The sequence below is a fragment of the Sminthopsis crassicaudata genome, chromosome 1, assembly GCF_048593235.1.
Source record: "Sminthopsis crassicaudata isolate SCR6 chromosome 1, ASM4859323v1, whole genome shotgun sequence".
Lineage (NCBI taxonomy): Eukaryota > Metazoa > Chordata > Mammalia > Dasyuromorphia > Dasyuridae > Sminthopsis > Sminthopsis crassicaudata.
In genome coordinates this window covers 752,773,880-752,786,915 of record NC_133617.1, presented here as the reverse complement: position 1 = coordinate 752,786,915, position 13,036 = coordinate 752,773,880, and positions in this window count along the sequence as shown.

Genomic DNA, 13,036 nt, shown 5'->3' with positions numbered 1-13,036 from the left:
ACAAACTCATTACACACACACACTCTCATACACACAAACTCATCACAAACATCCACATCCACACACTCACTCACACACACAAACACACACAAACTCATTACACACACACACACACACACTCTCTCACACACACACACACACTCACTCTCATACACACAAACTCATCACAAACATCCACATCCACACACTCACTCACACACACAAACACACACACTCTCTCACACACACACACACTCACTCATACACACAAACTCATCACAAACATCCACATCCACACACACATCCACACTCACACACACAAACACACACACTCTCTCACATACACATAAACATTCACACACTCTCACACACACACACACTCACTCTCATACACACAAACTCATCACAAACATCCACATCCACACATTCACTCACACACACAAACACACACAAACTCATTACACACACACACACACACACTCTCTCACACACACACACACACTCACTCTCATACACACAAACTCATCACAAACATCCACATCCACACACTCACTCACACACACAAACACACACACTCTCTCACACACACACACACACTCACTCATACACACAAACTCATCACAAACATCCACATCCACACACACATCCACACTCACACACACAAACACACACACTCTCTCACATACACATAAACATTCACACACTCTCACACACACACACACTCACTCTCATACACACAAACTCATCACAAACATCCACATCCACACATTCACTCACACACACAAACACACACAAACTCATTTTACACACACACACACACACACACACACTCACTCTCATACACACAAACTCATCACAAACATCCACATCCACACACACATCCACACACACACACACACACACACACACACACACACACAAACTCATTACACACACACACACACACTCTCTCTCACACATGCTCTGCTGACCAGTCAGCCTGCCTCCTTCCTGCTGCTGGAGGACCGCTCCACCTTCCGAAGCCGTCCCTTGTGGCTGCAACGCCCCCTCCTTGGCTCCACAGCTGAAGCCCCCGCTCACAGGGGCCTGTCCCTGCCCTCAGTGCCCCCTCCCCTTGCTGCCGTGGGGATGTCTCCGGGGCAGGTGCGGGGTGTTGCCATTACCCTGTGAGCGCTTTGAAGGCAGGACTCTCCTCCCTCCTTTGCGTCTGGGGCACTGGGCAGAGTGTAGACAGTGAGCGTGAGGGACCGACTGGCCGATCTAAAACGAAGCTGCCTCCTCCAGCACCCTCTTGGCGCCTCATGGTTCAGGGGCCTGACACCCCCCTGCTGTTTTCCGTCTTCCCCGGATCCCTGCTCCTTACAGGTTAACGTGCACAGTTCTTGCTCGGCATTTCGTAGCCTGAATTCCAGCCACTTTCCCCACTTCTGTCCCACTAACGGTATGGGCTGGACTAGATGTTCTCTGGTGGCCTTTTAGCCTTTCAGTTCCGGCCTCCTGGATTCCTGGTCCTCCCCGGCTGGCCTCCATTCCAGCCCCTCCGGTCCGCTGGCTGCCCTCCGGGCACACCTTCCGCGTTCCTGCCCGGGTTGCCACCATTTGCCCGTGGGGAAAGCTCTGCTCTATCCTTACCTTCATCTGAATTCTTTCCATCCTTCAAATCCCATCTCCTCCAGAAAATGTGGGACCTCTTGGGCGTAGTGGAGCCCCAGACGCGGAGTCAGGAAGACCTGGCCTCCCAGTCCTCGCACTCTCCTTGATCCAGGTCCTGGCAGGGCCACAAGGCGGGGGCGGGGAGGGTTCCAGAAAAGGAAGTTAAGGAGTCTGTTCCTTGAGGGACTTGTTGCTGCTCCCCGGGGTCTTCTGTCAAGATCAGAAGATTGATTCCCATCCTTAAGGTGCTGATGACTTGGGGTAAGGGGTTGGGTTGGACAGACCCAATGGCCACAGACTTTCCCATCTACAAAATGTGGGAGGGAGCTAGGACGAGCTTTGAAGTTTGGGTGGCTGGGATTCTGGGCGTAAGGCCCTCGTTTTGTCCTGCTCTCCCCGAGGCCCTGAAGACAGAGCACGGGCTAAGACTGTGTGTGTGGTGGGCTGCAGACACCGACATTACAGCACAAACTATTCTCCGCCGTCCTGTACGCCCCCAGTGCTGAGCTCAGGGTCTGTATGACTTCTTCGGCACGCCACGTGTGCTGTACCTTTAGGACTGTCATTCCCAGTTCTGTTACAAAAGGGTTGTGAGATCCTTAGAGATGCCCCAGTGCCCCTGGTGCCCACTGGCAATGCAAGGACGAGCCACGTGGGCATTTCCTTCAGGGCTCAGGGTGACCTGCAAGCATCTTCCCATTCACAGGGCATCATTCAGCAGACACTTATTAAGCACCTACTGTTTGCCGGGGGTGTGCTAAATGCTGGGGTACAAATACAAAAAGCCAGTGCTAATCTTAAAGTTTACAGTCATGAGGGGAGACAACGCACAAGAAGACCCTGATGAGAGATGAGGAGCTGGGGTGCCTTCCTTGCTGGAGTTGGGGGAGGAGCTCTTTGCTCCCCCTGCCATTAGAGGGCAGAGGGTGAAGCCTAAGAGCTGAAGCTGGAGGCCACACCAAAGACAAATAGGAGGAGGTCCCTCCCAGGACCTTAATGGAAGCCTCGTAAAAGGGGCCCTGCCGCTGCCAGATGTGCCCTTAATCCCCTGAAAACCCTTCTGCATTTGGAAAAAGCCCAGACGATGGGGGTGGATCATGACTAGCACGCTGCTCTCCCTACCCAGGGCCTTTCCCTGCTAGCAGAGACCTTCAGCCTTAGGGACAGACTCTGTGTGGACAGCTCGGTTACTATAAAAAAATCATGTCTCCCAAGCAGTCACACGGACCCAAAATCTCTGACTCCAAAGTCAGCTCTTACTCCTGTATGAGATCACGTAAGAACAGAACCATACAGGGGGTCAGAGATGGTGGGGTTAATTAGAGGCAGGCGGGGGTACAGTGGACAGATGTGGCCCCAGATACTGTCTATGAACCATAGACACCTCTATTTCCCAATCTGTACAATGGGGATAACAATAGTATCCACTTACTACGGTGACTGTGTTGCTCCAGAAATCCAGGACAACTTTCCTGGATTCTTATAAGGTCAAAGATGTGAATTTTCTTCCTTTAAAAGAGAAAATGCCAAAGGCAGAGAGGGCTAGGCCTGAGACCCCTTCACAGGGATGGAGGAGAAGAAACACAAAGAAAACCTTTTCAGGTGCCCAAAGCACTGGAAACATCGTGATTGGAGGGGACCAGATGGAAGCCACGTTGCCACAAGGCCCACACCTGACCCGGGACCCATCTTGTCCATCCATGACCCAGCCTCCTCACTGCCCTAGTGTTTGTAAATAGCCCCGACATCCTCAGCCCTGGAAAAATGCACTGTTGGTTCCCCTCCTTTTGCCTCCACTCCAGATCCCTCTTGCTTGAAGGGGCACTGTCGTTCCTGACCGCCACACCTGGCTTCCTCCACTTAGGATATTCCCCAAATCCTACTCTTTAAGCCCCAGTCCACGAAGCCTCCTCTGCTGGCCCTTTCTGGGAGAGCCCTCACCAGTTCTACTTCTGTGCACCCTTCCTGCAGCCCGGACCCCACTCTGTGTTGCATCAGACCCTCTCCTGGACAACCCCTTTTGCTCCAAGCTCAGCCCCCAAGCACTTCAAAGTCTGGCCAAGTCCATCGCCTTGCTCCCCATGGCCTCATGCTCTTAGGAACCAAGGCGACCCAGAAAAGCAGAGGATTCCTTTCCCCAAGTGGACAACTCTGGCCCGAGTGGTGCTTCAGCGACTGGTGAAGAACAAAGCTCAGACGGCTGGAGCAAGTTTGGCTCCAAGTGGCTCCGTCCCGCTGCAGCTCCTGCCTGCTCCAGGGCCACCGGTCATCACCTGCCCTGGCTCTGAAAACCCCGAGGAGGCCCTGCCTAGCCTTTATCCCCAGGCGCCCCTGAAGTGGGATTCCCAGCGAGTGGACACTGACGCCCTGTAGGACGTTCCATAAGTCTGATTTCAACCCTTCCGTGCCAGAATCCTCAATCCCGTTCATGGGGTTGGGAGTCCAAGAGTCCAAGAGATGGGCCCTTGTCGCGATTAACAGTGACCTGTGGTCCAAACTCTGCAGAGATAATGATTCCCTCCTCTTCCGATTGGCCCAGCAGTCAGCATCTCCACTCTCCCAATCACTTTGTCTGTGCTTTATCTAGTTTGAAATGACTTTTTGTAAGTAAACATGCTGTCGCCTCCCAGTAGAATGAAGCTCCGGACTGTTTCATTTTTGTCTTTATATTCCCATATATATTTACACATGTCTTTATATGATATTTTGCCTTTATATATTTTTTGTCTTTATATTGTCTTCAGCTAATTCCTGGTCATGTGACCCCAACACACCCAACTTCCAGAAGAACCAATGCCATTGGGCCACAAGCCATGGGCTCTTCTCCATCCCTGTGAAGACAATATTTATATGGTCTTTTTATTTATATATTTACATTTTGCTCATTGACAGAAGTGGAAGAACATTGTACACAGTAATAGGAAAGTTGTACAATGATCAACAGTATAGACTTAGCTCTTCCAAGCAATACAATGATCCAAGACAATCCCAGTAGACATTGATGGAAAACGCCATCTGCATCCAGGGAGAGAACTCTGGAGACTGAATGTGGATGGGACACAGTGTTCTCTCTCTCTCTTTTTTTCTTTTGATTTTTCCCCTTTGTTCTGATTTTTCTTTCACAAGTGGACTAAAGTGGAAATGTATTTAATATGATTGTACATGTAAAACCTATGTAAAACCTTGATATTTTGGGGAGGGAGAAGGGAAGGAGGGAGAAAAATTTGGAACTTAAAAATCTTACAAAAATAAAAAATAAAGATGTGCTACAAAAACTAAAAAAAACTGCTTGTTGACTTGATTGGCGCATAGAATTTCTGTGTCTTGTGGTTGATTCAGCTGAATGAGCAGAGGCTGCAGCTGTGGGCTTCTCTCTATCCCTAATTAAAGGAAGAAAAGTACCTTGAATTCAGAATCTAGGTCTTTGCCTTGGTTGGGATAGCGTTTATCCAGGGGGTGGGAGAGATTGTCTGATTTATACATGAAAATCAACCCTTGTCACTCCAAATTGTGCGGAAGGAAGTCTGTAAACATGGTAGTCAGCGCCTTAGTCGAAGGATGATCAAAGGATCAGCTTCCCCTCTCATCTTCCTTTTCTTGCTTGAGTCCTTTAGTGGATGATCGGTGAATGGCCCAGGGATAGGTGGAGGCAAAGCAAAGAGAAGGAGGGATCAAGAGAAGCTGAAGGCTTCCAGAGGCCGCCCTGTAGGACTGATATTTGGCCAGCTGTCACTACCCGGAGGGTCTGGGACTTGTCGGAAATTCCACCTTGAGCAAACAGAAGGTAAGAACCAGTCCGGTTTAACTCATTCTCTCTCTCTTTTTCTCTCTCTCTTTTTCTCCATCTCTTTCTGTCTCTTTGTCTCTGTGTCTCTGTCTCTTTTTCTTTGTCTCTGTCTCTTTCTATCTCTCTCCCTTCACTCTCTTAAAAAGCAATATTTTTTTATTAGAAATCACAGAATTAGGGTTGTAGGAGTCAGTCTTAGAAGTCATCTGATCCACTTCTATCTCGTTTTATAAAAATGGAAGGTTCAGTGACTTGCTAAAGGGCCTGTAACTCTCTCCTGAGAGAGCCAGGAGCGTTCATTCATTCAACAAGTATGTATTACTTACCTCTCCCGTGGGACTTGAATTGGAAACTTTCAGAGATGAAGTGACTCAACTCTTAGGCCCCGGAGAGAGAATTCTGTCGCTGCTGCTCTGGTCGGGCAGGCCCTGCTGCTCTGAGCTAAGTCCTGTTGGGTAATAAACCAGAAGAGCTGGTCTCTCGGTGGGTGTTGAAAGGGGATGGTCTCCCCTGAACAATTCTCTTCCTTTTTGGTTTCAGATCCTATCGAGACTTTGAAGAGTGGAGGAGGGACCCCATCTTACACATGAAGCCCCAAGCACAAGGCCCGAAGGACTGCCCCTTTTTTATTTCTTCCTGGAGCTTAGGAGGATGAATGTCTCTACAACAAGGGGTGTAGCCAGGCTTAGAGTGAACCCTGTGAATTCCAGAGGCCTTCAAGAATCCCTTCTGTTAGGGTGGGAGAGGAGAAACAAGTCCCCAGTGACCACTGCAGTGTCCTTGGAGGAAATGTCCACCGCCAAGAAGACGGGCCTACGCTGGGCCAGTTTTACCAGAAGCCGTGGACAAGAACTGTTAGGACGGCAAGAGCCACAGTGAAATGGGAATGTCCGCCCTGCAGCCCCGTACACAGCTCGATGTTCAATGAAGTTCCTGAAGGAAGCCGTCAGGAACTTTACGTTTAGTTACCGAATCCCAAAGTTTTCCGTCAATGTGTCCTGTAAGTCTTTGGGGTCCATTAGCTTTCTTTGTGTGTAGGAGAAAAAATCCCACCTGTCCTAAGTCTGACAATAACTGATGATGATGATGTCAAGAATGATGGTTTTGGTGATGATGGTGATGATGGGAACAGCATTAGTGTGCAAAGTATGGCCACAACCTCAGCATCCAGACCCCCCCCCCATTCATGCAGTGCACAGTACACTCACAGGCACATGCACAGACACCCCCAAAAAGGAGCGACTGCACCCCGTCATTGTTCCTGGAGAAATCATGGCCCCTCTGAACCCAGACCAGCTTGTGCACCATTTGTGATGTTTAGAAGCTAAACGACGGGACTCATCAGTTTTGTCGTGGAACACGCTGGTCTTCTCTCCCTTAACTTAAGCGAAGGAGCGGAGAATAGACGCATGGGAGGGGGATGGACCCCGAGTCACAGCGTGGAGGCCCTAGCCGAGTCACCTCAGCGTCAGTATGCTCACCTGGACAACGGGGATAAGAGCAGTGTCCCCTCCTGCGGCCGCTGGGAGGACCCGTGAGATCATCTCTGCAAAGTGTTTCACAAACCTGAAGCGATCCAGAAATGCGCCATCCTAAGGACTTTCCACTCCTTCCCCCTCGCACAATGCTCGCCTCTGAGAACCAAATAGGCCTGGAGATTGTCTGGAAACCTGCGGCCTTCCCCCCCCCCCCTGTCTCTCTCCATTTTGCATCGCGTTTCCATTCTTCCGATGATGTACCAGTTTATCAGTTTAAAGACAAAGGTGTCACTTGGGTATAGACATGAAATAAAATGTTTCTGGGTGGTCTCAAGCTGTGGGAAGGAAAAGAAAGAGAGTACAAAGGAAAGGCCCGTAAGCAGCGGGGTTCTGGGACGTGGGTCTTCCCGGCCCAGCTCCAGGGAGCTACTGAAACACAAGAAATTGTGGCCCAGTGTGTTTTATTTCGTGCATCCAAAAACATGATTCTGAGTGAGGGGCTGCAGCCTCACCAGCATGCGTGAAACCCCCGGACTCAGGACTCCGTCAATGGAAGGGTTCCTAAATCATGCTTGCGCTTTCCCAGCATTAGAGCCAGTCCTTTAATAATTCTGCCGATGGGAAGATGCCGGTGGCACTGCCACCAGGTGGTGCACGAGCTCTAAATGGCTCTTCCTCGGGCCAGCTTCTTTTAAGGTCAAGTTGGTCATGAATATGTAGGAGGCAGGACACGTGAGGAGGGAAGAGTTTCTTCAAACAATCACCCAACTTTTTCCTCCAATGAATAACTATGTTTTTCTTTCTTGTTCCTCTCGCTTCTGGCAATTAAGAGAAAAGAGAGAGGAAAAAGTCCTTGGAACAAATGGACACCACCACCAGAGCTGCCCAGCAGGGGGGCTCCCTTAGGGCCAGGGGCTGCCGTCCCTGGCCATCTTCCCAGCCTGCTTGGAGGAAGGGGAAAGGCTGGACCCTGAGTGCCCGCCCCCCTGCCCCCTCTTTGATGATCTTCCACTCTCTTTCTTCTTCATTTATAAGTAGAATTCTCTGTTTCCTCTGACTCATGTTGGCGTGTCAGTGACCCCGCGGCTGAGGAGACAAGGCTGGCTCTGACAAGCCTCTCCACAGGGAAGGTTTTCAGTCTTATCCCCCTTGTAAGGACCAGCCCAAGGAAGCTGTGGCCATGGCTGGGAGGGGGGGGGGATTCTTTGGCTTTGGCCAACTGGAAACAAAGAAAACCTCCAAAATGGTGACCGGTGGACTTTAAAACGATAGAGATACCGATATCGATATTATGTCTCTCTATATAATATAGATATTATGGGTATATTCTGATGCCTGGTTTTTAATCTAAGCAGTTTCCTTTGTGAGCCAATGTATTTGACTTTATGCATGATTCGGAGTAAGGGTCTCCCGGTTCCACCAGAGTGCCATAATACAGAAAAGACCCTCGGGCTTAAAGGAGGCCCCCAGAATTCTGGAAGGGTTTTAGGAGGATATAATCAAGAGTGGCCCAGGATGGGTAGCAATCTGCCCCCGGAGGGTCTGCTCACCTCAGGGAGATAACATATCCATGGAAACCTTAAAATAAAGGGTTTAGATAATTGGTGGTGGGTCTTAAGGACAGAAATGAAAGACAGCTCAAACTCTCTGAAGCCCTGGAGTTTACAGAGCAGAAGCCTGACCTCCTCCCTCATGCCCATGGAATTCCCAACATATCCCCAAGCGCCTGTGGTCACAGACTCAAAGGCAGCTCCGGTTTTGCCAGGATGGCAGTTAAGATAAGCTAATTAGGAGCCGAAAGGTTCCCAGCTTTCCAGAGATGGTCTGGAAGATACTCCCAGAGCTTCCTGGGAGCCCCCTCCACCAGGTGGGAAGCCTTCTGCTGCAGAGCAAGCCGTGCAGCCCGCAGCCAGAGTCCTTATTCCAGCTACTGGAACAGATCTAGCCGGGAGACACCTCGGGGACATGGAGAACCGGCCAGCAGCAGCCCAGGGAGTAATAACTACTTAGAGGAAAAAGTCCTCACCTTTGCAGATCCCATGGTCCCCCTCCCCCAACTGCCATAATTAGCAGCTCTGTAATTAATACGGTGAATAAGGACTTTTAATGACATCTTAATAAGCACCTTGGTTCTGAGGGAGAGGGAGCAGAGGCCGGCCAGCTCTCCGGGACGTTGCTAGCTTGGGGAGTTCCCATGGGACACCTTGCTCTCCTCCCAAGGCTCTTCTGCCAGTGGAGCTCTCCCATGGAGGCTGGACACCGCAGGGCAGACTTCACTTCAGAGGGCAGGGGCTCTCAGGAGGGCCCAAGGAAAACCCTGCCCGCCCACGTTGGGAGGAGCCAAAATGAGCCAACTGTGGCCCCTTCTCCCCCCAAGCCATAGAACAGTCCCTCTTCTCCTACATAAAAAACAGGACTGAGGAAATCAAGATTCCCCATTGAATGCTCAGATGAGGTGGACGACCACGTGACCTTCAGGGACATGAGTGGACATCCAACCACATCCAGCCTCTAGTTACTAGGAAGGGCTACTCTTTATATTAGTGGGCTGGAGACCTTGGAAATGGGGACAGAGGATGCCCAAATGACCAGATTCTAGCCCACTCCCAAATGCCCATTCTTCATTGGGAGCTTGATGGCACAATCTTGGTTGAACATGACTCGAGATCTTGAGCTAGAAGGGACCCTCAAGGCTCACTCCCTTGCCAAAGTTACTGATGAGGGAGGTCCCATGATAAGTATCAGAAGGAGACTGGAGTCCATCCAGCTCTCTCTGAGGCAGAATTTCTGCTTATGGGGTCAAACTTGCCTCTGCAGGGGTTCCAGTCCTAAGAAGTGTCCCTCTTGGGAAAGCTTCTGCAACTACCTTTTGCTTTGCAAATCTCAAAAGTTTGGAGCTAGGATGAATGGGGAGCAAGTCTTGGCCATCCTAACAAAGTACAGATGAGAGATTGGCGCACCTACAGGGGGTGGGGGGTCCCCAAGAAACTCTTTCATGAGCCACATTTGAGCACGCCTGGGGCCTTGATCCTGGGACCAAGCCATACTCCTTCTCTGGCTTAACCTCATTCTGAGCATTTCTTTTTAAAAAGCCATCTGGGAGAGGGGGGAAAGAAGGGGAAAAGTTGGAACAGAAGGTTTTGCAAGGATCAATGCTGAAAAATTACCCAGGCATATGTTATGTCAATAAAAAGCTATAAAAAAGATAGCTGAAGCAACTATTTAGCTTACAGGAAGATTTCCGTTGCAAATAAATACTGCAAAATGGATGAGCAAAATAAAATAAAAGGACACAGGTAGAATCGGGCAAGGAATAGCCAGTGAAGTTGTAAGATCAAGAAATAATAAAACAGCATATAATGAAAAACTATAAGACAATCTGAGACATAAGAAAAATAACAGATTCTGGAGAACAGATCAAAAAGAAAAAAGAATAATTGGACTCTCTGAAAGCTATGGACAAAAAAAAACAAAAAAAGACCCTTGACACAATGATACAAGAAATAATGAAAGAAAATTGTCCTGGAGGAATAGAACAAGAGGATAAAGTAGAAAAAGCAAAAAGAAATCTACCTCTCGCCACCTATAAGGAAAGCATAAAAGAGCATCACTGCTAGATTTCAAAATCCCCAGATCAAAGAGCAAATTTTACAAGCAACAACAATGACAAGAATTCAAATGTGCTGGAGCTACAATTAGAATTTCATAAGATCTATCAGCAGCTACAATAAAAGATGGCAGGACCTGGAATACGATATATCAGCAATCAAAAGAATTAGACTTGTGCCAAAAATGTTATACCTAGCAAAATTAAGTAATGGAGTATAATACTGAATTTTTAAATGGACAATGAATGGTCAGATTTTCAGGATTTTTGTTGCAAACAAACCTGAACTCAATAGAACATTTGGTATATACTTGCCACTATCAAAAACTACTTTCAAGGGACTCAGTAAGGACAAATTGTATGTTTTTGCACATAGAATTGTAAACCATATGTCTTAGAGTGTCAGTAGTGATTGAGTAGCAATAGTCCAATAGAAAGATCGGGGTCCAGCTGAGTATGAGACTCTAAAAAGCAAAACTATGTAGAAAAGGGTAAAAAAACAATAATTATGTTATATGAATGAGCTTCAAGAGCAAATACTAAAACAGAAGAATTAGATGGGAGAGGAGGGCTGGTAGTTCTGAAATCCTACTCACATTGGGAATGACTTAAATACATATATACATACACACACACACACACACACACACACACGCACATATATATAACAAGAAGGATATAGAATTAAGTAATAGCACGGCAAGTTAGAGGGTAGAAGTAAACCAGAAGGGTTGGTAGGGAAAGAAAACTGGAGATAGACACAAACACAATAATAACAATCTGGAGTAGAATTTATTCGAAAAGAACAGGGATATTAACCATTGATCTCAGACAAAGTCAAAGTTGAAAAGGATTTAATCAAGAGACAAATCTATGTTCTATGTCAACCATATTGGTATTGCTTAAAATATATGTGTATAAGTATGTATACATATATGTATGTTTGCAGGTTCAGATGTGTAGATGTGTGTGTTTATGTATGTAGACATAAACATGTCTATGTTTAATTGCAGTCTCCTTGGGGAAAGGGGGAAAAGAATAAAGTACAGAATGCACGGAAGAGAACAAAAGAAAACCTACAAGGAAGCAAAGAAAAGATAGACAGTTCTGAATACAGTGGCTTCTGTTTTATATACATTTTCTTAAAATGGAAATTTATTGTTACATCTTTTGAATCCTCCCTGACGTTCTGCTGGGCACATGAATGTTTCTTTTTCTTTTTCTGTCCTTTTTTCATTTTCTATTTTGTTATTTTCTATTTAAGTTTTCAATAAATGAGAGGACACATGAGGGGAAAACCTTTTAAAACATCACAGAATGTATCCTGGATGAGGAAGAGCCAGAAACATGTTCTTCAAACTTCCTGGAGCTTTCACCCTGTGATGGGTCCTGCTGCCAATTTGAACAAAGGCTTTTCTCAAGGATATTTCTACTGTATTAAGAAGACAATTGTTCCTATTTCTTCTAGCTAGATGGTGAAATGAAAAGAGTGCTGCATCTGGTTCAAATTCTGCCTCAGACACTTACTAGCAGTTTTCTCAGCTGTAAAATGAGATGGAAAAGGAAATGACCAACCACTCCAGTCTCTCTTCCAAAGAAAACCCCAAATGGAGTCATGAAGAGTTTGGATGGGACTTAAAAACAATCGAACAGCAAGATACATCTTTCCATTTTGTCCATACTGTTCAGAAACTCCCATGTTTGGAAATGGAAATGCCACCTTCCTTTTATAATGACTCCCAGCCTCCAGGTGCTGACCAAACCTTGTGTCCCCAGGTTCCATCCCTGGGTCTCCCTCATTTTCCATTCCACAAGCCCTGGCCTCTGACAGCATCTTCATGTATTGATAACTCATTAATGTTTAAATGGGAAGGAGGCAAGGTTCCCCACGGAGCTCTGTAACCTTAGAGTCTTCAGGAAGGGAAGGGAACCGAGCCCCTCCTGGGCTCCGGGAGAGGCTGGAGACAGAAAAGATAGAAATACAACATGGTTCTCCCCATTCTACTGGCAAATATGAAAATATATGAAAATGGGAATGTTGGGGGGGGGGGGCTGTGGGAAAAGTCACCCTGATGTATTGTTGGTGGAGCTGTAAATGGGATCAACCATTCAGGAAAGCAATTTGGAATTATGCACAGCACAATATGTACCTCCCGACCCAACTATACCGCTGGAAAGCCAGAAACCAAAAGAGGTCTATCAATCATCAATCTATCAAATATATATCAACCCTTTAAAAGCCCATCAGTGGGGAAACATAAATGACAGCATATGAATGTGATGGCATATGATTGTGCTTCAAGAAATGAGGAAATGAATGGTATCAAAGTCTTAGATGAAATGATGCAGAGAAGTCAACCCAGAAAAACAAGGGATTATTACATTAATATAATAAATAAAATAATAAAAACATATATACAAAATTAATATAAACATAAAATTTTGAGAAATGTGAGAAATTGAATATTGTAAGGATGCGGTTCCCGCAAAACAAGAGAAGGGAATTGTAAGGGTCTTTTAAATGGGCGGCGC